The 21,746-nt window shown below is 40.8% G+C and overlaps 1 long non-coding RNA gene across 3 annotated transcripts in view; it reads left to right on the top strand.

The window, feature by feature from the left end:
- The window catches only part of LOC120728840, a 47,808-nt gene that overhangs the window by 8,717 nt on the left and 17,345 nt on the right, over positions 1-21,746 (top strand). For 2 of the 3 annotated variants that reach the window (XR_005694790.1, XR_005694789.1), the window contains exons 2-3: positions 8,640-8,728; positions 12,081-12,975. This is a non-coding gene — a long non-coding RNA (uncharacterized LOC120728840). Of the gene's footprint in view, positions 1-8,639; positions 8,729-12,080; positions 12,976-21,746 lie in introns of those variants that run through there. The other variant, XR_005694791.1, reaches the window with a different exon arrangement.

The raw sequence follows: 21,746 nt of genomic DNA, 5'->3' as shown, positions 1-21,746 counted from the left end.
AAACTGTCTCTAAATGTGAAAAGCAGATATTTCAACTTCTATAAAAATTTGCTATGGCCTGTTAACAGAATTTGGGGTCACTGACACAACCAATTTGAAGAGGACTTGGGAAAAGGAATTAAATATAGAGATCAGTGACGAGGTATGGGACAAAGTTTGAGAGAATGCTAAATCTCTGAGCGTCTGTAATAAAGTTAAGGCAATCCAAATTAAAATCCTACACAGAGCTCACATATCACCTTCTCAACGCCATAAATACAATTCAGACCTTTCTCCGCTGTGCCCTAAATGTAAAATAGAGGTGGGCAACCTCACGCACTGTCTATGGTCCTGCCGGAAAATACAACAATTCTGGTTCCTCATAAAGTGTGAACTGGATAAGATCTTCACCACTGACACTGAATGCAATCCACTGTGTATGCTACTTGGAGTGGCAAACGACAAAATTAGGGGGACGTTTGGAAAGCAGCTCTATGTACTGTTAACATTCTGTGCAAGGAAATGTGTCCTCTTGAACTGGATCACGGACACGGCCCCATCTAAGACTCAGTGGCATCGGACGGTATTGGAATATGTGTCACTAGATTTCCTAACATGCAAGCTACATAGTAGGGACAAAAAGTTTAATAAAATATGGGACCCATTTATGGCGTATGTCGGTTTGGATATTTCTGCTATTTTCTCACGGGCCTTGGTATAATGCAAGCAGATCACTGCTATTTTACATATATGTATTGTTAATCGTATCTCATAATCAAAATGTCTGGATTTTCCACTTATTTCTTTGTATTCATAAGCCGGGTTGCTTGTCTCTTTGTTTTGTTTTGTCTGCTTTGTTTCGTTCTGCTATGTTGTTGTTGTTTTGGTTATTTGTTTGTTTGTTTAATTTTGGTGTCAGTGTAAAGTTTAAAACTCAATAAACACACAGTTAAAAAAAATAGTCTCCTGCTTTTTTGTGCAAGGGTGACTTTTAAGATGAACCGAAAGAGAAACCTATCGCTCTAAAAAAGTAGCGTCACATGATAAACCAGTCCTAGGATTCAAAGGTGCAATCACTCGTACTTTTCATGCCAGAGACCTTTGCTTTACGATAAGAGATAACTATTTAGATGAGTATGTAGTGTCCTTAGTAACAGTTATTGCATTTTAAATGCCAATTATCTTTTATGGTCATTATTTTACAATCAGCCAACCTTAGATTACCCTTTCACTATTATAGTTGACTGAGGATTTTTTAAAACATTTTGTCACTAGGGGGCAGAATAGTGACACTCATTTACAGTGAAGGTGCTCAGTTGAGCTCTGAAAAGGTCATTGGATGGTGAAAAGTGCACTGGTTTTTGCTGTGCACAGTCTGCCTCGAGGACCAGCCATGCTTCTAGGCTGCTGATTATCTAATTGATCTTTCTGGAAGATAAATCACTTCACTATTGTCTCTGAGTACAGTCAACTCAGTGCCGTGTTCGGAAAACCAGTTTGAGATAATTTGAACTTTGTGATGTGGTATGTTGTCATGCTGGAAGCAGGCATCAGAAGATGGGTGCCCTTGGATGGATATGGTCAGCAACAATACTTGGGTGTTTAAGCAATGCACATGCGATTATATGGCACCCGAAGTCTGCCAAGAAAATGTCCTGCACACCATTGCACCACCACATCCTCAGTCAATAATGCAAGGAACTGAAGTTTGGAGTGGAAGCCAGTGTGGTTCTTTGCTGCTCATCTGCATTCAGAGATGCTCTTCTGCATACCTCGGTTGTACCAAGTACTGAGAGAAGTTGTTGGCCTCTTATCAGGTTGAAGCAGTCTGGCCATTCTCCTCTAACCTCCGGCATCAACAAGAAAACTGCTGCTCCCTGGAGATTTTTTTCAGTTTTCAGACCATTTGCTGTAAACTCTAGAGATGATTGTGCTGTTTTCTGGCATGTCTAGCACCAACAACCACATCACATTGAGAGTCACTTAAATCGCTTTTCTTTCCAAGTTCTTCATCAAGTTGCCTTGACCGTGTCTGCATGTCTAAATGCAACGAGTTGCTTCAGTATGATTGGCTGCTTAGATAATTGTGTTGATGAGACTGCTGCTGTGGTGATTTGGCGCTACGTATATAAAAATGAATCAAACGTGTGTACCTAATAAAATGGCAAGTGGTGTCTAGGAAAAGTAAAATGTACTAATGAAACCAGTCTCATGTGGCTATGAAAGCCTATTTTCTAAATCTGTCATGTTGCTCAGAGGTGCCTCCTCACTCATCTTGTCTCGGCGAATAATCGATTTATCGGCCACCAAAACGAACAATTCACGCTGCGGCGTGAACAAAAGCAACGCGAGATTACTGGGCCCAAATGTTAGATGTTGAAGTCAGCAGAGAGGAGATAGAGGCTACGGCAGTGCGGTTTGAGCTCTTCTCAGACAGATAATGTGTGTAGTCACCCACCCTTTCTCCCTCCCCCGCCTCCCACATCATCACCATCCCTCCGGGCAATATGAGACGTCTGGGAGAGCAGAGGGGTGAAACTGGAGAGATGCCGCAGTCACTGGCCCATGTAATAGAACGATAGAGGAGGGTGTGGACACACACACACACACACACACACACACACACACACACACACACACACACACACACACACACACACACACACACACACATTCACACTTTTGTATGTTATAGTGAATATCCTGAGCATTTTGATTTGGTTGTGTTTAGACAGCAGGCTAACCAGCAGTCCAGTTTTGGTACCTCTTGTTTTCCTTCTTTTAGTGTTGGTAAGAACAAAAAACTGCAGACACTCAGGGGTGGTGGATTGGGGAGAGGCTAATAATTGTTTTCTTTTTCTATTCAGATATTGTTATTCTTTCCAGTTGTACATATATTCTATGAAAAGGTCGAAAACACAGTGAAAAATGCCCATCAATAGTCTAACAATGCACACATGCATTACACATTATCCCTGCTGAAAATGTGTATCACAAGAGAAGCTAAACCATTTAATGAGAAATGACAATGTCTCTATTCTCTCTCTCACTTGTATGAAGCAGGCCCCACAGTACAGGAGCTTGCTTAAACTCATTAAAAGTAATGATAAAAGCCGTTTTTGTGCAAGTTAGGCAGGCTTTATGCGTGCTAGAGCTGGATTTGGAAAGTGCAAATGTGCACAGAACAAAGTCTGTCAGACAGGCTTTGCAGAATTATAGCTTAATAGAATTAGGGCCTTTATGGACTATTGATTGAAATTTGTAACATGTGTTCATAGTCATCCATCCAGTTTCTTAACCACTTGTTGAGCTTATTCCATCTGTCACTGGATGACTTGGATAGGTTGCCAGTCTGTGACAATTAAATGTAAAATATGTTTTTTATTTAGCTGTGGTGTCTGATGAAATGTGAACAAACACTGTCCACACTAATGTGTACTTCCTTCATATGCACCAATAAATAATTTCCATGGGTACACACCATGACGTTAGCAAAACACAAGCTTTGTTTATACATTAACACATACCTGTAGATTTACAGTAAATGCCCTGAGAGATTATTTGCCTGCCCGCAGGGTGGGAGTAATTCTGTTTATCACGGGTCCAACAGCTTTAACAGCTTCCTGTCATGTGATCTGCCTGGCTCCAAGAGGTCTGGACAAACCACCTGTCATATGGATGCAAAGAGTGAAGGCCGGTATCTCTGTTCAGGAGGTACGATCACAATACAGCAAACACGTGAAAACGAGCTTTAAGAGACACTATGTATGTGTGTGTGGCATCTATCTGTGTCTCCTGCCATCTGTGGTAAACTGAAGTATCTAATTTCCTAATTGAAATGTTGTAAATTATAAGCAGTCAGCAGGAAAATCATTAAAATCAGGTGGCCATATCAGCTCAGAAACCACGCGATGACAATGAACAAATGCCCGATTGTCTGGCGGTAAATGTGACAGCTATACCGCAGGAAGTGCCAATGGCAAACAATCACATGAGAAATTCCACTCGCAGGCGGTGAAGAATATCCCATAAATCATCGTTAACTTCTAATTTGATCCCTATTTATTCCACAACTGTCCACCTGAGGATTAGGCTTCCCATTTATTATTGCACCACTAGATGGCACTGTGCCAACGACTATTACCCCCTCTCAGAGCACACTGACCTTATTCCCTATCTATCTAATTACACATTAGACTGGTAATATGCCATTCCACATCCATGGGTCTCAGATGAATGGTTTCCCCCTCCCTTCCTCTTTTCATCTCTCTCTCCTCCCATCCTTCCCCTTTCGCCCCCCACCCTCCCCACTCTGTTCCAGCCAGCTTCCCTCAATTACTGTCACGGGCAGGCCACAACATCGGGGGAGGCTGTGTGGATGGATGGGAGGGTAGGGTGTGGAAGAGGAGGGAGCAGAAGGAAAATGTGTATTATGGATGTGATGAGAGGAGGAGACAGTTGCTGACATACCAGCACACGGTATATGTTTACAGGTGTGTTATACGTGTGCGTGTGTGTGTGTGTGCGCCTGTGCAGCTGTGTGTTTGTGTGATATGCCCATGTGGCAATCGCTTGCCACACGCCGTTGCTGTTGTAGCAACGATGCTGTGGCAACAACGGTTTGACATTTGTGAAGGATAAATATATTCCACTTAGACGAGAGCTATTACCCTCCACTAGTTGTGGTGGATATACAAAAAAAAAAGCTGAGCAGCTGCAGTGATTGTTCAGCCATGTTTCATTTGCAGCATTTCACTGTCAAAATTAGGCAGACCGCTTTTTGTTAAAGGTTGTTTTTCTCATATTTTATACCTTGCAGTACACTAATGGACATTTCAGATCTGGTATTCAAAGTAAACATTTTTTTGACAATTTGAACCTAGTATCAAATCTAAGCATCTAACATTATTTTTCAGCTTTTTTTTTTTTTTTACATAGCTTTTGTGTTTCTGTTTGCCTTTAAATATTAAATACTCGTCAGTAAGTATTTAATGCTCCTGGCCTGCAGTGTTTAGTGCACTAACTGACATCTCATGCATGAAGTGTGCCTCCAAAGCATGAATGTGAGTTACACCCACAAGCCCGATGTTGTAAATTAGTTATCACGTGCAGGTACAGTGCCGTGAAAAAATATTTGCGCCCTTCCTGATTTCTTAGTTTTTTCCATATTTGTCGCTTACATATTTCAGATCATCAAACAAATTATTAAAAGATGGTAACCCGAGTAAATATAACATGTAGTTTTTAAATTATTTCAATTGTTAAGGGAAAACATTATCCTAATCGACCATATCCGGTGTGAAAAAGTAACTGCTCCCCCTTGTTAAATCATGAATTAACTGTGATTTACCATTTTCACTAACCCCGCCCAGGTCTGATTACTGCCAGACCTGTTGATTCAAGAAATCACTTAAATAGAAGCTGTTTGACAAAGAGAAGCAGACTAAAAGATCTCAAAAGCAATATATCAGGCTGCAATTCGAAGAAACAGCTGAGAAACAAAGTCAATGACATCTATCTGTCTGTAAAAGGTTACAAAACCACTTCTAAGGCTCTGAGACTTCAATGAACCACAGTAAGGGTCATTATCTACAAATGGAGAAAACTTGGAGCAGTGGGGAACCTTCCCAGGACTGGCCGACGTACTAGAATTACTCAATCACTCATCCAAGAGGTCACAAAAGACCTCAGAAAAACATCTAAAGAACTGCATGTGTCACTTATCTCATTTAAGTTTACAGTTCATGATTCAACACAAAGAAAGAGACCTAGCAAAAAGGCATCCATGGGAGAGTTCAAGGAGAAAACCACTGCTGACCAAAAAGAACAAAAGCTCATCTCACATTCCCCACAAAACACTGATGACTTTTGGGAAGATATTCTGTAGATTAAGAAGACAAAAACTTAAGATTTTGGAAGGTTTAAATCCGGTTGCATTTAGAATAAAATCAAACATGGTTGTGGTTCACGCCCTGAAGCCATGAAACGTGTAGGTGTGACAAATGTGAAAAAACGCAAGAAATAGTTTTTCGCAGCACTGTAAATATATTGATTTTGAACTTTCCTCTGTGATTTTTATGTTTGAGTCAATCCCCTAGTTTATGACTGCAAAATCTTTATGTACACCATTTTTGTCCCCACTACAGACACACAGTATAAAATAATTTCATTTTCTGCTGGAACTGTTCAAATGTTATGGACGAGAAATCTGAAAAGCACTTACATACCTATTAGCCCTTAAAGAATAGCTACGTTTTGCAATCTGTTGCTGAATAGTCGATGAAGATCTACACCAGAGGAGGACAGACATTGTTGTTTGTGCCAGTGAAACTAAAAATAACCTAACAACAAAGGTTTGAATTATTATTTTGTTTCAAAATGAGTTGCTTAGAAGCTAACAAAACTCAAAAGATGTGCGTCTTAGGTGTGGATCAGGCAAAATAGGTTTTAGATACATATGTGATGTTGAAACTTACAGAAAAGCCTTGAAGCAGCCGTTCTGACTTTAATGGATCTTTATTTTCTTTCAACATTACTGCTGTTACATTTTGACAAACCCCTCCCAGTGGCTTAGCTGGAGCGATTTAAAATTTGTGTCATCTAAAAATGCTGGGAATTTTCACATTTTTTTTTCCATGAGAGATAAAATTGTCAAACAAAGGAATATTATACATTTTTCCCATCAAAGTTCAGCCTGAACACATATAACAGCGGACCTATGGTTCTTTCTTAAATTTACATCATAGTGGCTGCTGGTTTAGCTTGCTGGGTAGATCAGGTGACCCATAGATCATAAGGCTAACTCTGAGGTTAGCCATTGTTTATCCCAGCTTGCCTGTTTCTCCACTGTTTGGTCACAATAGCGCCTAAAAACATAGGCAGCAGGCTTGAGACTCCAGAAGGGCATGACGAGCTGCGATGCCATTTGCAGCTGACATAAAGGCAGCGTTTAATGTGCTCAGATGAGAATGGGTTGGCCCAGAGTGCAGATGATGATGTATGTGTTAACAATCAGATTTCCAGTGTTCTTCCGTCTTGCTCTCCACACACCTCCAATATCTGGCAAACCCTGGAAAAGATGGTGTCAAACACAAAGCCATTCTCTAGGTTTCTGCTCAGCTCCACTGCAAACCAGAGCATAATGCATTCATGTTTATATGCCTGAGATATTCGTCTGCCTGTTTTCGGTGCAATTATTTGTATGTGTTTTTACATGTTGCCTGAGGGTCTATGGTTCAGGATGCAGTATTTCTCCCATTCCTTAGATATCTTCTTTATGAACCCAGGCAAATCCGCTTCATTAAGAAGCCTTTTCACACCTCTACCCCCTGCAAAACACTTCATACATAAAATCCCTAATTTCCTGTCTGGGTGAGTGTAAGTAATTGAATCATTTCACACAGAAGAAAGATCAGTATCACACTGCTGGAGGTGTCCACACAGACTCAGGGACACTGTGGCCACAGATGTATACATGTTTGGTTAGATCAAGCATAGAGTTTTTAGGGCCTTGGTTTACTACATGTACTGTTATACCTGTTACATCTTTTTTATCCTGGTGGGGGATTTCCTTTCTTTTTGGGAGATCGCTGAGTACTCTTGGATGAATTGCGAGAGTTTAATAAATATGGTAATCGCCCCAGCTTTTCCTCTCATACGATCAACTGCTTAACAATTTTATGTTTAGAAGAAACTGATGGATGGATGACCATAAGATTTGGTGCAAAATTGTCCAAAGACAACACACTTGCACTCCCCATTAGTTGTATACTGAAGGTTGGTAAGAACTCATTGGCAACACATTTTAATGCACTCAATACCCCTTTAGCCTTTTTTCTATGTGTAGTGTAGCATAAAAACAAACAAACAAACAATAAAAAAAACAGCAACTCCTCCCAGAAGAAAGAACCTCATCCTCTTAAACCACTTTCACTAATAATGAAAATTCCTGCAAAGACTCAGGAACAGAACCCCCGTCTGTTAATGCAATTTGTCAATGCATCCATATGTTACAAAAACAAACATGGGACAAAGGTACAGAAATGTTTCTTGAGATGCACTGAGGTCAGGTTGGACAGCTCCTGTGAACTGATGAAACAAAGTTTTTTGGGAAATCATGGATACTTTGTCCTCTAGCAAACTGGGGATTTAGATCTGTGCTACATCTACCCTGTAGGCACATTTTAACTGAAAACACATCTGAAATCCTACACCGTAGTCTACGCTGTAACCCGACAAGCACCTCTCTAAGAATGTAACTACATGTCCCGTCGACATAGCCTGCACAAATATAAATGTGGGCAATGGCATCACCACAAAGCGATGAAGGTTGGTTTGGTTAGCATATGGTTCAAAAGCCATGGCTGGGGTAAATTGCACATTCAGCATGTATTACAACAACACTGCTTTCTAGTCAAAGAGCTCAGCTACTGTTAAGTCCTGTCTGTGGTCCAAAACCCATTTGGGGCATTACAAATTGGAAAACATGACAATAGAGGCTCTGCTGCTAAAATCATACATCAAAAAACAACGGGACAGTGTTTTTCTTTCAAAGCGACAGCAAGTAGTTTCATAAGCTGTCTTGTTTCTTACTGTATGTGGTCTTTTTATTCAGTGTACCAGGGAAAAATGACAACAGTCTTTTTTTTGTGTGTTTTCAGTTTGGGAACACACACAAGAGTGAAGATGCGCAAGTGAGGGCACAGCTGACCAACCACAACAAACATCCAGAGTCCAGCAGTAACACAATGTACATACACACACACACACACACACACACACACACACACACACACACACACACACACACACACACACGCACACACTGGGCATGCTGTCTGTACATTTTTAATTACGTGTGTTGGGTTTTAATCACAAATCTTTTTTGTGAGCAGATGTTTGCAAAAACCAATAACATTTTCATCAAACTTTGAGCTAATTATAAGAGTTGATGTTTAGTACCATTGTGCCAAAGTACAGCCCCACAGAGGCACTAGAATAGCTAGTGCTAGTATTCAGCCATAGAAAGATTATTAGAGTGTAAAAAAACGGTGATTTGGTAAAAACTCACCTGATACATGGACTTATTTCACTAAGAGGGACGGGATAATGTTAAATTAATAGTTTACTAAATTTTTGGACCTCTTGCTGCTACAAACACTAGTAACAATATAACGATAATACTTTCCCAAATAGGCTCCAGGAAAACTTTTCTTGTGCTCCTTTGTCGGTTTAGTTGTCCTCGTAATTTTAAAGCTAGCCACAGTGCGACGGCCCCGTAAACAGGACGACAGTCTGTCAATGAGCTGCTCCGTCAAAGCAGATGGGGGTTAAGTACTTTGCTGGAAGGTGAATGATGATGAAACTGTAGTTGCAGATAGTTTGTCATTTTTATCACCCTGTCCGCATTTTCACTATCAGTCCATGCACTTGAACTGAATGAGCCTGAGACCATTTGTCTTTAAGCATTTTTAACATGGTTGCTTTCGGTCGTCTCACTCAGAACTGGCTGCATTATGAAGTCACAGTATTGACTTCAGTGTTATCTTCAGGTTTAAATACACGTGTGTCGGGCTGTTTATTTTCAGCATCTTGCAACTACAGTCTTTTTGCCAAATTAGCTCCAGATTGATAATTACAATTTACTAAAAATAATTTCCTTGCTCTCAACACTAATTCCTTTCCTAACTAATTCCTCTTACCTCAGTCCATCTAATGGCGCTACTGCAGACGGGGTTAGAAAGGGCTTTTCAGGGCTACGGGGAGGGGGTGAAAGGGTGAAAAGTGGGGTGAGTCTGTGGCGCTTTGTTGCTGCACATTAATTGAATGGGCTTGGGTCCTGAATCCCTAATTAGGGACAATGGCTGTGACATGGGCAGTGCAGAAGCAGAGAGCTCTTCTGAGAGGTAAGTGGGGAATTGAAGGACAGCCACGGGAAAGCACCTCACGCTCTCATACAGCATCCTCCAAAAGCCTTAAGAGACTATTGTGCGAGTGTACAAGAGTGCGCGCACACGCGTGAACAAGCAGACACACACACACACACACCAGAACACACACACACACACATACAAATGAAAGAGAGGTAGAGTAGGGGATGGAAGCGAGATGGCGCTCCAGCAGCCTCTTTGCATCGCTTCCTTCTTCCAGCTCATTGACTGATGTCACAATAAGAGAGTGAGAGACGGGGGAGTGCATCATTTGGGGTTGGGGGTGGGGTGGGGAAAGGGAGAATGACGTTAGAGCTGGAAAAAAAAAAAGAAAAAAGAAAGAAAATAAACATCTTGCTAAGAAGCGTCAGACTGTGGCGGTGTGGATTGTTTGTGTAGGTTTTGCAGCACGTGCAACATGAAATAAATGTCTTCATGTGAGCATTTTGTTGACTAGTGGGTGTCTTTGCACCATATTTCAGCTTAGCAACGTCTTAGTACGTCTTCATGATGGACCATCAAAAACTCATTAAGAGAGTGCTGAATGACAGTTACGTACTAGTTCTATTACATTAATTCATTTAGAAAGGCTCATTTCTATTCTTTTCAATTCTACCAGACATTTTCAGAGAATATTTTACTCAGAAATATTAAACTGGTGATTGGGGTTTGGTGTATTACTTAATGTCAGCAGCATATAAATCATACTTCTGCAGCAGGTGTGATTTACACCTGAAAATCAGAGTAGAACAGTTGAAAACACAGCGTTGATGTACCTGCACTGCAACCCTAAACTTTTCTAGACATTGCTCAGAAAGACCTGTTTGTAAGAATGGAAATATTCAACTGAGATAAATCAGCATTTGAACTGATTTTACCCTGCCCCTCTCTAGTGCAAAGTCTGAGTCATTTCCATTTGGGTTCAGGTGAGAACAAAGCAGGTAACTGTCTGTTGAATGAGTCAACCAGCTGGTGTCATGTGTCCTTTTCTTGCCCTGAGACCTGTCTGCTCTGCATGGGCTGCACCTTTATCAAACCTGACAAATTTAAAGAAAGTTAAATGTCAGTTTGCATATATACGTTTTAATTTGTGTTCGTGTTTGTGTTACATTCCTGCATTTTTATTGCTTAAAAATGTAGCATGAAAAAAATCACATTGATATCAGATGTGATAAACTCTTCTTTTTTTGTGTTACCGGGTTAAAGGAGCTCAGCTGTGTATTTGATTATATTTGCATTTACAATAAACAACTTGAGGTAAAGCCTGGTAATAAAAGATTGTCTTAATTCTACTGGTAGAGTGTCCTTTTATGTCCTCGGTTCTGAAGCTGTTTTTAAAAAATCTCTCAGGCTGAGGAACATGCTTTTAGTCAAAGAGAAAGAAAAATAGGAATTAGAAAGCGTAACTTTAATATTAAGTAACGCTTAGCGTAACACTCGCCACTTTATGAATTTATGCAGCTCTAGATGTTCGACTTTACTGATTTGAGCTGTATTCACAAAATGCCTAAATACTTTCAATCAAATATTAGAGGGACCTCGCCCCGCTAACTCACCCATGTGATATCTGTACTGTCCTCTCCAAGTAACAACATGCTGGTATTTTAAAGTTTAGCAACCTCTAGTGCCATACACAAAGTGTAAGCAAAATGTTTTCTAGTGTCATCACCCTCACAGGGTCTGAACTTGTCAGCCTGCTAATGTAGAAAAGTTAACATGTCTTTAGCATCCTCCAGTAAATACAGACTACATTCCCATTTGTTAAATTTGTCTAACTCAAACAGATTTGCTGACCTCAGAAAAATTCCCTGAAATCATCTGACATGGCAGAGAGGCCAACTTCACACTAAGAGCTGATTATCCAGGCCAGTCTGAAGATTATGTGTAGAAACATCTTGAAACCATAATCCGCTGAGATTATATTTACTTTTGAAGGAGTTCCCGCCACATTATCTTGGTCAAGCAGTTTTCTTCCAGTGAGCCCTGGTACTATACTGCCCAGGCTAGCTAGCTCTTGTAGGAACTCCCAAGGCTCCCAACTGGTTCTGGGTGAGGGTCAGGCTAATTGCGATTCAGATGAGCCTTTTAAAGGTAAAATCTAAAAACCAAGTACTCTTACCGAAAATAGAGATACTGTGCTCCCATCCTGTATCAAAACCCTCTATCCACCAGGTGTATGACAATGAGACCATCTAGCCTGGAGTTCTGGGAGTGAGCTGCTGGCCCAAGTCTAGGAGTCCAAGTGTCTCAGGCTCTTGTTCACAACTGAGAGAAGAAAGGAGCGGGAGACTGATGGATGGATTGGTGCAGAGGGTGTGCTCAGGGAAAGCTGAGCGTCAAAGTAAGGCTGTTGATTTACCCATCCTTCTATGTTGTTGTCCTTCATTAGTACAGACTGTAGAAATAATGAGATCCAGATACAAATGACAGAAATAATCTTCCTCTGTTGGGTGTCTGGGCTATTCCTTAATGAAATGGAAGTTATTCAAAAGTGGATTGGAGTTGAGCCGCTAAACCTTCACAACCAACTGAGCCAACAGAGATGCTGTTGAGATGCAGACGTGTCTGGAGTATGTCCATCAGGGAGGGGACTGCAGGGAAGCCCCTCAACACACTGGAGAAATTATGTCTCTTGACTTGGGGAGTACCTCAAAGTGCTTCGAGCAGGAAGCTGGGGAGCGGCTAGTCGGGCCATCTCGGCTCAGACTGCTGCCACAGTGACCCAGGCCCTGATAAGTGGCATAAAATGGGCACTGACTTTGTTAAATCTCTATTCCAGAGCTTTACAAAATCTGACAAGCTACCTTAAGTGGTGTCACATGAGCTGGCTTTGATTGTAGCAGAACACAATGCATTTGAAAAAAATGCTGTGCAGTTAAAAAAAGACATTGGTTGCTCCACGTCTGTAGTTGATGGAAGAGGCATAAGCCACAGCTTCTACAATGCAACCATATCATCCCCTCAAACTGTTGAGCTGAATAAGAATAAAAGCGAGATAACTAAAAGAGAAGATGTCTCTGTTTCTGCTGGTTTCTAGAACTTTGCCTGTGCCAAAAAATGAACTGAGCAAAATGCAGTGTGTTGAATTTGAAAAGATGAGTGTCATTAGCTTTTAGTTTCATTAACACAAAACGTTCACCTCAATTCCCCTTGTAGTTTCTAGGTGTTCCTCCAAACATCTTAACCTGTACTCATTCTGACTCTGCTAAATACTGCTGTTTTAACATCTTAGTCTCCTTTCCTACCTGTCCCGCTTGTCTCTTGCACTTGCACTTGGACTACAATCAGGTGACTTCGGTTCATGTACCAGATGAGCAAAATAATGGCAGTCTGCAGCATGAATATCGACATCACTTTTATTTTTATTGCACAAAAGGACCAGAGTGGGATGGTAAAGTGCAAACTGCATCCAGGAGAGAAACAACTGCATTATAATGCTAACACAACTCTAGCTCTTTGCAAGCAGCTGCACAGACAGCATGCTAACCTAAACTAGGCAAAAACCCAAAATTATGTTAAAGTCGAGCAAATGCCGACCCCAGCCTATCGCTAAATTCTGATAAATTCCCATCCCTAGTTGGAAGTGGTTTCTGTCATTTGCTGTGAAATTGATTGCTAAGCCCCAGTCACGCAAGCCTAGAGACCAGTTAGCAACACCCCTCCGCCCCCAAGCCCAAGGTTACTAGCAAATTATCGGATTAAAATTAAAACCAGGTTGTTGGGGGTTTTTTTGTGTTTTTTTTATGGCTTGAGGCATTGAACTTTATAATTGTATTTCCTTTTATGTCACTTTCTCCTGTAATTTGCATCAAATTTTATCCAAAAATGCTTAACCCTTCTTGGAACTTATTGGAAAGTTAACACATTTCCTGTCTCACCTTCAGCATGTGTTGCAGGTGATTGCTTGCTGTTGTTAAGTGATTGCAAAGAGGGATACATTGTTGCACTCAAAACCTCTTTGCTATTGCTTTGGCTGCTAGCAGATTGTTGCTAATTCGCTAACTGCTCGCTAAACATTTATAAAATACCACTCAGTTAGGTAGCAAGTGCTTCCAGAGAAGTCAACAACCAAAGCAATATCAAGGAGGTTTTTGGTTTAGCACCCTCTTTGGGACAACCGCTCGCCAATCAGTCAAGGAATACAAAATTTCTTTAGCTAGCCGAGGTGGCCTGGGGATTGCTGCTGGTTCTATAGTTCTGTGTTATTGACATCTAATACAGAGTAGATTAAAAGAACAGATTTACCTTTTTGGCTCCCTGTACTGCATCTCAAAACACCATTTCAAAACATACCTTGTAGATATTTCTCCACAAAGTGTATTCCTGACAGTAGTATCTGATGATATGAGATGACAACATGTTGCACATTTTTATGGTTCTAAACAAATCACATGAACTTAGGCTACTAAAAAAAATTCCATCTGAAGCCCTCTGAGGACCACAACAAAACAAACTGTTTCTTTCTTTACAGTAGTGGAAAAGTTAACTTGAGTGTAATGTGTGGACTGCTAGACAACAACACCCACTGTGCGCTGTAATAAAAGAATGGGAGACATTTAAACACCCGTCCAAACACATTCAAGACTCTAGTGATGTGTCGGTCGCGAACGAAGCGGCTCTTAGAGCCGGATCTTTGACGTGAACGACGCGAGCCGGCTCCTTATCGCGAGCCGTGGGGGTTTTTTTTCTTTTCTTTCTCTCACCCTCTCTCTCGCACTTTTTTTCCGCTTCACTCCACATGTGAGCCTTGTGCTTTGCGCTGGGCAAAGGGAGGAGGGGCGGTAGTTACACATGCAGTAGCACAGGAACAGAGCAGGAGGGAGAGAGAGAGAGCCAGGGACAACAACGTCACATTAGAAAGGTATAGTAATCATCCACAACTATTTTCAGTTGCAGATGATAAAGGATTCAGAAAGTTTATTCATGCAGGTCCATATGACAGAGAATATGCATGTTCTTTTTGTTTTCATATTATAATTTATATTTAATTGTGTTGTGGTTTGCAGTGTTTTGTGTTGTTTCACTTTAAATTTGTAAAAGGAAAAAGCTGAAAATTTAAATAGTTAAAAGTTGAAATGTGAATAGTTGGTTTTTGTATTATATGATTTATTTATTACATTTTATGTGGAGTGAATAAATAAAAGTATATTTACGGTGGCCCCTAGAGACAAAGCACGTACAAACTTCAAAGCACGTACAAACTTCAAAACACGTACAAACTCCAAAACACGTACAAACTCCAAAACACGTACGAACTCCAAAACACGTACAAAAGACAACAGAAGTGCTCCAGAATGCTAGGGGCAGTGTTGAGCTTTTGTTACCTAGAGGCTACACAAGCCAGCAAGTACCAACGACCGGATTTGGTGTGTGGTAGTAACAGGTAAATGAACATTTTTCTTTTAATTATTTGAATATATATGAGTGCTTGTGTATAAATACACAAACAATAAACATTTGCTTTCAATTGTGTAATTTAAGTGATCTAGGTAGCTCTGTTTTGAAGTTCAGTTAACGCTAGAAATGTGTTTTGGAGTTTGTACGTGCTTTGTCTCTAGGAGTCACCACATATATTTATATATAAACATATATAAATAAAACCACTTTCTTTTACATTAGTAATTCCTTTTGTGCATAATTTTATATTATTGTTAATAATAAATTAATTAAAGCAACAAAACAACCTGAAGAGCCGGTTCAGAGCCGAAGGAGCCGGCTCTTTTTAGTGAGCCAAGCCGAAAGAGCCGGTTCTCTAAAAAGAGTCGGAAATCCCATCACTACAAGACTCCCAGCAGCTGGTTTGCCCGGTCAGTCAATACCCTCCCCGATACTCTCTACCGTCGTCCAGGTGTGTAATGAAGATCAGCAGCAGAAGTGAGGATCTAGGCATGTGTGAATACATTTGTGTCCTACAGAGACACAGCTGGATACTTTAGGCCAAGTGTGTCAGCCAGCCGAACAACCATCCAGGCGGCTCACCCTCCCTCCTCAACTCTTCTCCCCTGTCGCCCTCCCTTCCCTCCTTCCTACGGGTCTCATTATGAGAGGGAGAAAGCGCACAGATACCCTCTCCTCCCCCAACTCCTACTGCACCACAGCTATAGTGTGTGTGTGAGAGAGAGAGGTGGGGAAAACAACCACAGAAAAAACGAGTCAGGTGCTAAATGTGAACGTGGATTAGTTTCTATGCCAACGGCAGGAGGACGCACTCACGCAGCCAGCCAGCTAGGGTCCCTGCAAGACACTTGTTTTTGTCCCTCTTGTTTTCTCTCCTCGCCTGCCCTCCCTTCCCGCTCCCTTCTCTTCCTCTCTCTCTCTATCAGTGGGGGAGATAAGACCGGGCCCCGTGACTGGTATTAAACCTTATCTCTCCAGCTGGGGCTAAGGCCTGGTGGATTTGGCTATACAAGTGCTCCAGTTCAGCTCAAACATGCCTTTTTTTAATGGCCACCCATTAGCGTCACTTGTCACCAGGAAGCTTTATATGGCTCCAAATGGATCTGAGTTTTTTTCGTGTGTGTGTGTCCATCCTGCACATGCACAAGTCCTAGAATAGATACGCAATCTATATTTGAACTTTTATAAGCAGGTAAAAAATATTTTAATTGACTGATGACTTTTTACTATTCCGTTCACATCTCCTTCCCACTGGCGCTACATTCACGTTTCCTTTGTGTGATATTTCCTCCTGATGGTGCTGTCCCTCTCTCTGTAAGGGTTGAGAGAGAGAGGGAGAGTGAGAGACTAAGTGGGTGGAAGGGAGGGAGGGAGGAAGAAGAAGAGCGACAGACAGGAGAGAGGAGATAGACGGGGGAAAAGAGAGACAGAGGCACAGAAAACTAGGGGAAAAGACAGGAGAAAGGAGACAGGAGAGAGAGAGGAGGTGGGGAGGTGGAGGAAGGTACACACACACACACACACACACACACACACACACACACACACACAGGCATGGAATCAGGCAGGAAGGGGTTAAGGTGAAAACAATAACAAGGGAGCAGGGAGCGTGCGTCTATGTGCGGCTCCCTGGAAGTGTCAGGCTCTCTGTTCATTGACAGTGTCGTGCACCCGCCGCCCTGAGAGCGCCGGCAGCCTCACAAAGACAGACAGCTCGAATTAATCCCACGGGGGGAGTGCGTGACAGTTTGGCAGAGCGGAGAATTGAAAGGGAGGAGGATGCCGAGAATGGGGAAGGCGCGAGCATTTGTCAAATCATAATTAAATGATGAATCACTATTCCGTTATTAACGATATGCCCACCCGAACCTCCCTTGTTAGGAAAAAAAAGAAAGAAAAAAAGATGGAAATGGAGAAATGAACGACCAACAGCACTGTGGCCGCTGAAAAACTGACGATTTATTGCCAGCTCTGCTTGTTTTGTAGGTTTGCGGTCGCTGGTTTGCTGATGGTTGTCGGTGATGTTGACGCAGGCTTTTCTGCACTGAAATCAATACAGTTTGAAACCATACGCAACCAAACGTCGAGAGCATTTTTACAGTCATGCATAAATGCTACAGATGTTATTTTATTACTACATGCTGAAGGAAGCATTTCTGACCTATGTGACGTCTGATGGAACAAACTGGGGTATTATTGACTGCTTTTCACACCCATGCATTATCAGGCTAGGACATTAAAAACAGTCTATGATTTAATTCTGTTCAGTCTCATTTCTCTTTTATGTTCATATAAAAGACCAGCATCATGGTTAATGAGGAGTTCAGTGACTGTGAAACATGTTGAATCTTACCTTCTGTTGCATGGTGGACTTTTTGGCAAGTCCTCTGGACTTTAAATGGACTAGGTCTGGTTACATAATGCTTTTCTCCTTTATTCATCCAGACAAAGGGCTTTCTTACTTCAAGCATTCACACAAACATGTACCTCAGGACTAGAGGACCTAGAGGATCAAACCACCAGAGGACATGCTCTTCCTGCCGAGCCCAAACCACCTACGTAATAGCAAATTAATTTTGGCGAATTCTACTTCAGAGTGATAGGAGCACTGACACTCAAGGTTAAAAAAAAACAACGCTTGGCTGCCAGAAGCCAGTTATCCCTGTGGTAAGTTTTCTGACATCTCCTTCTTTAAACCCAAAAAGCCAGAAGGATTGCGAGGCCCTTCTTTCATGGTCTGTAGTCATACTGAAAACCAAGATCAAGCCAGCTTTTGCCCTTCTGCTCCACTGGAGATTTCTGTCCTTGCTGAGCACACCTTAGGACACCTGCAGGTGTATCGCTCCAGCCAAGCTCCCCCACCTGTCTTGTCCACCAGGTGCCGAGTCACCCCCCCGGCGAGTATCGGCACTTGACACCAGAAGCAAGAGCCCGCTCGATGCTGGGCTCCCCACATCACTGAGTAAAAGCAAAAAGTTGCACTAAGGTTTAGAAGAGGGCCGTGCAGAGACCTTTAGAGGGGCAGATGCATGGGAGAAAAAAAAGATTTCCAATTGTTTGCATTCTGCAGGCATAACAAAAAGTCACAGGCAATTAAAAAGGAACAGGCAGAGCCGTGGTACAGAAGGCAAACAAGCCCAAAACTAGCAAAACAACAACAGCTGGAGAGCTACTGTCTACAGTTTAGCCTGCATGATTTTGAAGGTGATGCTGTGTAACACAAATACACCAGCATGTGACTGACACAGGTCCCAAAAGCAGGAAAACTATACTCTGAGCTCAGCATGGTGCACACAGTAATTTATTACATGGTATAAAGTAATCAATAATGCTGCAGTGTGTTTACGTTTGCATTCAGTTTTTCATCTGCTTTGCACGCTATGAAGAAATTAGGCTAAAGGTCATCACGTGAGGCAAACTGGCTAAATGCAGGTAGCCCCTTTCTTTTCTTACAGCTAGATTATTTTTGATTGTTAAATTGTTTTTTTTAAAAGAAGGATCACATGTATAAAATAGCCTTGGTAAAAAAAATGTCCTTCAAAGCTCAGGAAATCTAAAGCAGAATGAAAAGCCAGTACTCTGGAAAGCCTTGAAATGAACTTTTCTTTGTTTGTTTTTTAGTAACCTTGTGTAAAAAAAACATCATGGCTGCCCATCAAACTAATAATTCTTGATGTCAAAGTTAATAATTAATAAAATCTCTCATGTACTAAACAATCAGATCGTTCGCTGTGGCAGTAAGAGTCAGGCTCGGTCATCGTATTATCAATTCTTGAGATGCGTTAAAAGTTTCGTACTTTAACTTGAATTCATTTAAGCTGCTTTTGGGGACTGATCGGAACATCCATCTGTCACTGGATATATAATATGACGTGCTGGAAATCGAATGTGCAGTTACTGCTCAAGCGCTTTGTGCCAAAGCACACAAACATATTTTTTTTTAATTTCTTAGACTGAAGAGCAGATGTAGTGAACCAAAGTTTAAGTTATAAAATCAAACTTGCTGTAATACACAGATCAGTGTTTTCTGGTTCAGACATTTCTACTGTTTTTGTTTCCTTTGTTTGTTTCATTCTTTTGTTTTTGCGGTGTTCTGTTTCATTTTGTATTCAACCTTTTCAAGGACATATATGAAAAGATTTTTTTAGATTAATTGTTTGGAAATCAATATTATTTTATTTATTTATTCTGATTTGCAGATTCTGAGGTTGGGGTTTGTTGTGCAGCATCTATTATATTGTGTTAAATCTGTATATTTACATTTGCATTTGTTTTCACTACTACATATTGCTTTAATATCGTTATGCTTGGATAATCACAGTAAAGAGTCTTGAATCTTGAATCTTCCAGCATGAAGTTTTTTACGGAGTAAACTGCTGGATTTGGAGACTGAAATGTCAAATTTTCATACAGTGATTTACTGCAGCTGGAGGGTAATAGCAGGCTACTTAAAACCAAATCATATTTGTTCAATTTTTAAAGGCTACCAAGTTGCAATCAAACCTCAGCACTGCTGCACACGTGTGCTATAAAAATCACTTTTATTTGAAAAGTACTCACTGATGGCCGCCTGCTGTCAGCTGGACTTGGACCTGGATGTTGACTGGCTGCTAGATGAGTGCTGGAAGAAAGAACTGGACTAAATAATACTTAACACTAGCATTTTTAAATGAGCAAACTGCTGCTTAAACCTTTGTCAGGCATGGAAACATGAACTATATGGACAAAAGTGTTGTGCCACAACTCATAATTTTTGAATTCAGGTGTTTTCACTCCCACAGCTTTATAAAAATCAGGCACCCAGCCATGTAGTCTGCCTTTCCAAACATGTGTGAAAGAAGGGGTCGTTCTAAAGAGCTCACTGAGTTCAAGCGTGGTTCTGTAAAAGAATGGCACCATTGAAAAAAGTCAGTGTGAGCCGTTTCTTCTGTTGTAGATATTTCACAGTGGCTAAGTTGGTATTACTCCAAAGTGGAAGTGTTTAGCAAACACACACATACAACTTACCAGCGCTCTGCTTGCTCAGTAACTGCAGAGATCCAAACCTCTCCTGGCATTAACATCAGCACAAAAACTAAGCGCCAGGAGCTTCATGTAGGTGTAATGTGTAGGTAGCCACGTGGCAGCTTAATCTGTATCATGACAATGAAAGATAAAAAAAAAAATCCATGAAACTAAAAAAGTTACACTGTACAATTGAAATTTTATACAGGGTGTATCAAAAAGAATAATTCGATTTCAAAGTGTTCACTGTTAACGATTGAAACGCGTGCTGTTAGAAACAGGGCACTGGGGGCCTTCATGTGGTTGCCTGTATGTAGCATAACAATGGCAGAGGCTGCAGTGACCCCAGATTTTTTTTTTTTAATACAACCTGTATTTTCAAGTATTTTAATAATGACGGGTAGAGGTTACAATGCTCCACAGCTCATTCTATTTATATGAATTAGAAATTAGTCAGAAGCTTGAATCAATAATAGGGGCTTTTTTTAAGCTACGGCTGTAAGTATAAGCACCTCCACAACAAACATGCTTTGTATATAACATGGAGATGCCTGGATCTGGTTGTATGATATGTTAGTCAAGTGGATTCTTTGCTCCAGTTCCTCACTTATTGCTGCATAAAAATCCATCTGGAGTCCTGTGAATCATGTAATGTGAATGTTTTAAAAATGTTATAATTGTCATGTTCATTCATAATTTTAGAAAAATTCCTGCAACCCCAAATCCCTAAATCTACTAGAGAAATGGCAGCAGTTATTTTACTATTGCTTTCACACAAGGTGACTCTTTTCAACACATAATAATGTGAGACTTGTTTCCCAAGGTCACACATACATGCCTTCACAGCCTGCATGGACCCCTGACTTTACGCTGGCTTATACAAAGTCATAGGCCAGCTGTACGTGCATGTACATTTAAAAATTCTGTATATCGGTTCTTCTTTGCTCCTGATGTACGATCGTGCACCTCACTTTTTCTTTTTAGTTGAAAAGTGAAAATGTAAAGTAAAATGTAAAATGTTGTAAAGGAAAATACCTTTGTTCAAATAAATAGAAATAGTAAAATAAAATTTAAAAAGCATTCAATGTGGAAAAGCTTTGCTCTCCTGATCATGTTAGAGCTGTTGGCATGTCTGATAACTCACTGAGCTTATTTGCAGCTGTTGTGTACATCTGATACCAGAAGCTTGTGTAGAAATGATTTCCAATATCTGTCTGCATGACAATCAATATCTGAAGAGGAGGGTGATTCTTGTTGCACATGCTGTTAAACCCACGGATTAGCATTTTACATGGACAACTTTAAACTTTTAATGATTATATATATTTTATTTTTAGCTGATTATTAATTTTTTTGCTATGTCTCGTCAGTACGTGCTATATTGTCAGCTTGTGTTAGATTCTTAATGCCGTAATATCTACAGTTGATAATACATCA

Source organism: Simochromis diagramma, unplaced genomic scaffold (genome assembly GCF_900408965.1).
Source record: "Simochromis diagramma unplaced genomic scaffold, fSimDia1.1 OVJJ01000302.1, whole genome shotgun sequence".
NCBI classification, from domain to species: Eukaryota; Metazoa; Chordata; class Actinopteri; order Cichliformes; family Cichlidae; genus Simochromis; species Simochromis diagramma.
The sequence above is the reverse complement of the archived record's forward strand: the minus strand, read 5'-3'. Positions and strand labels throughout refer to the sequence as shown.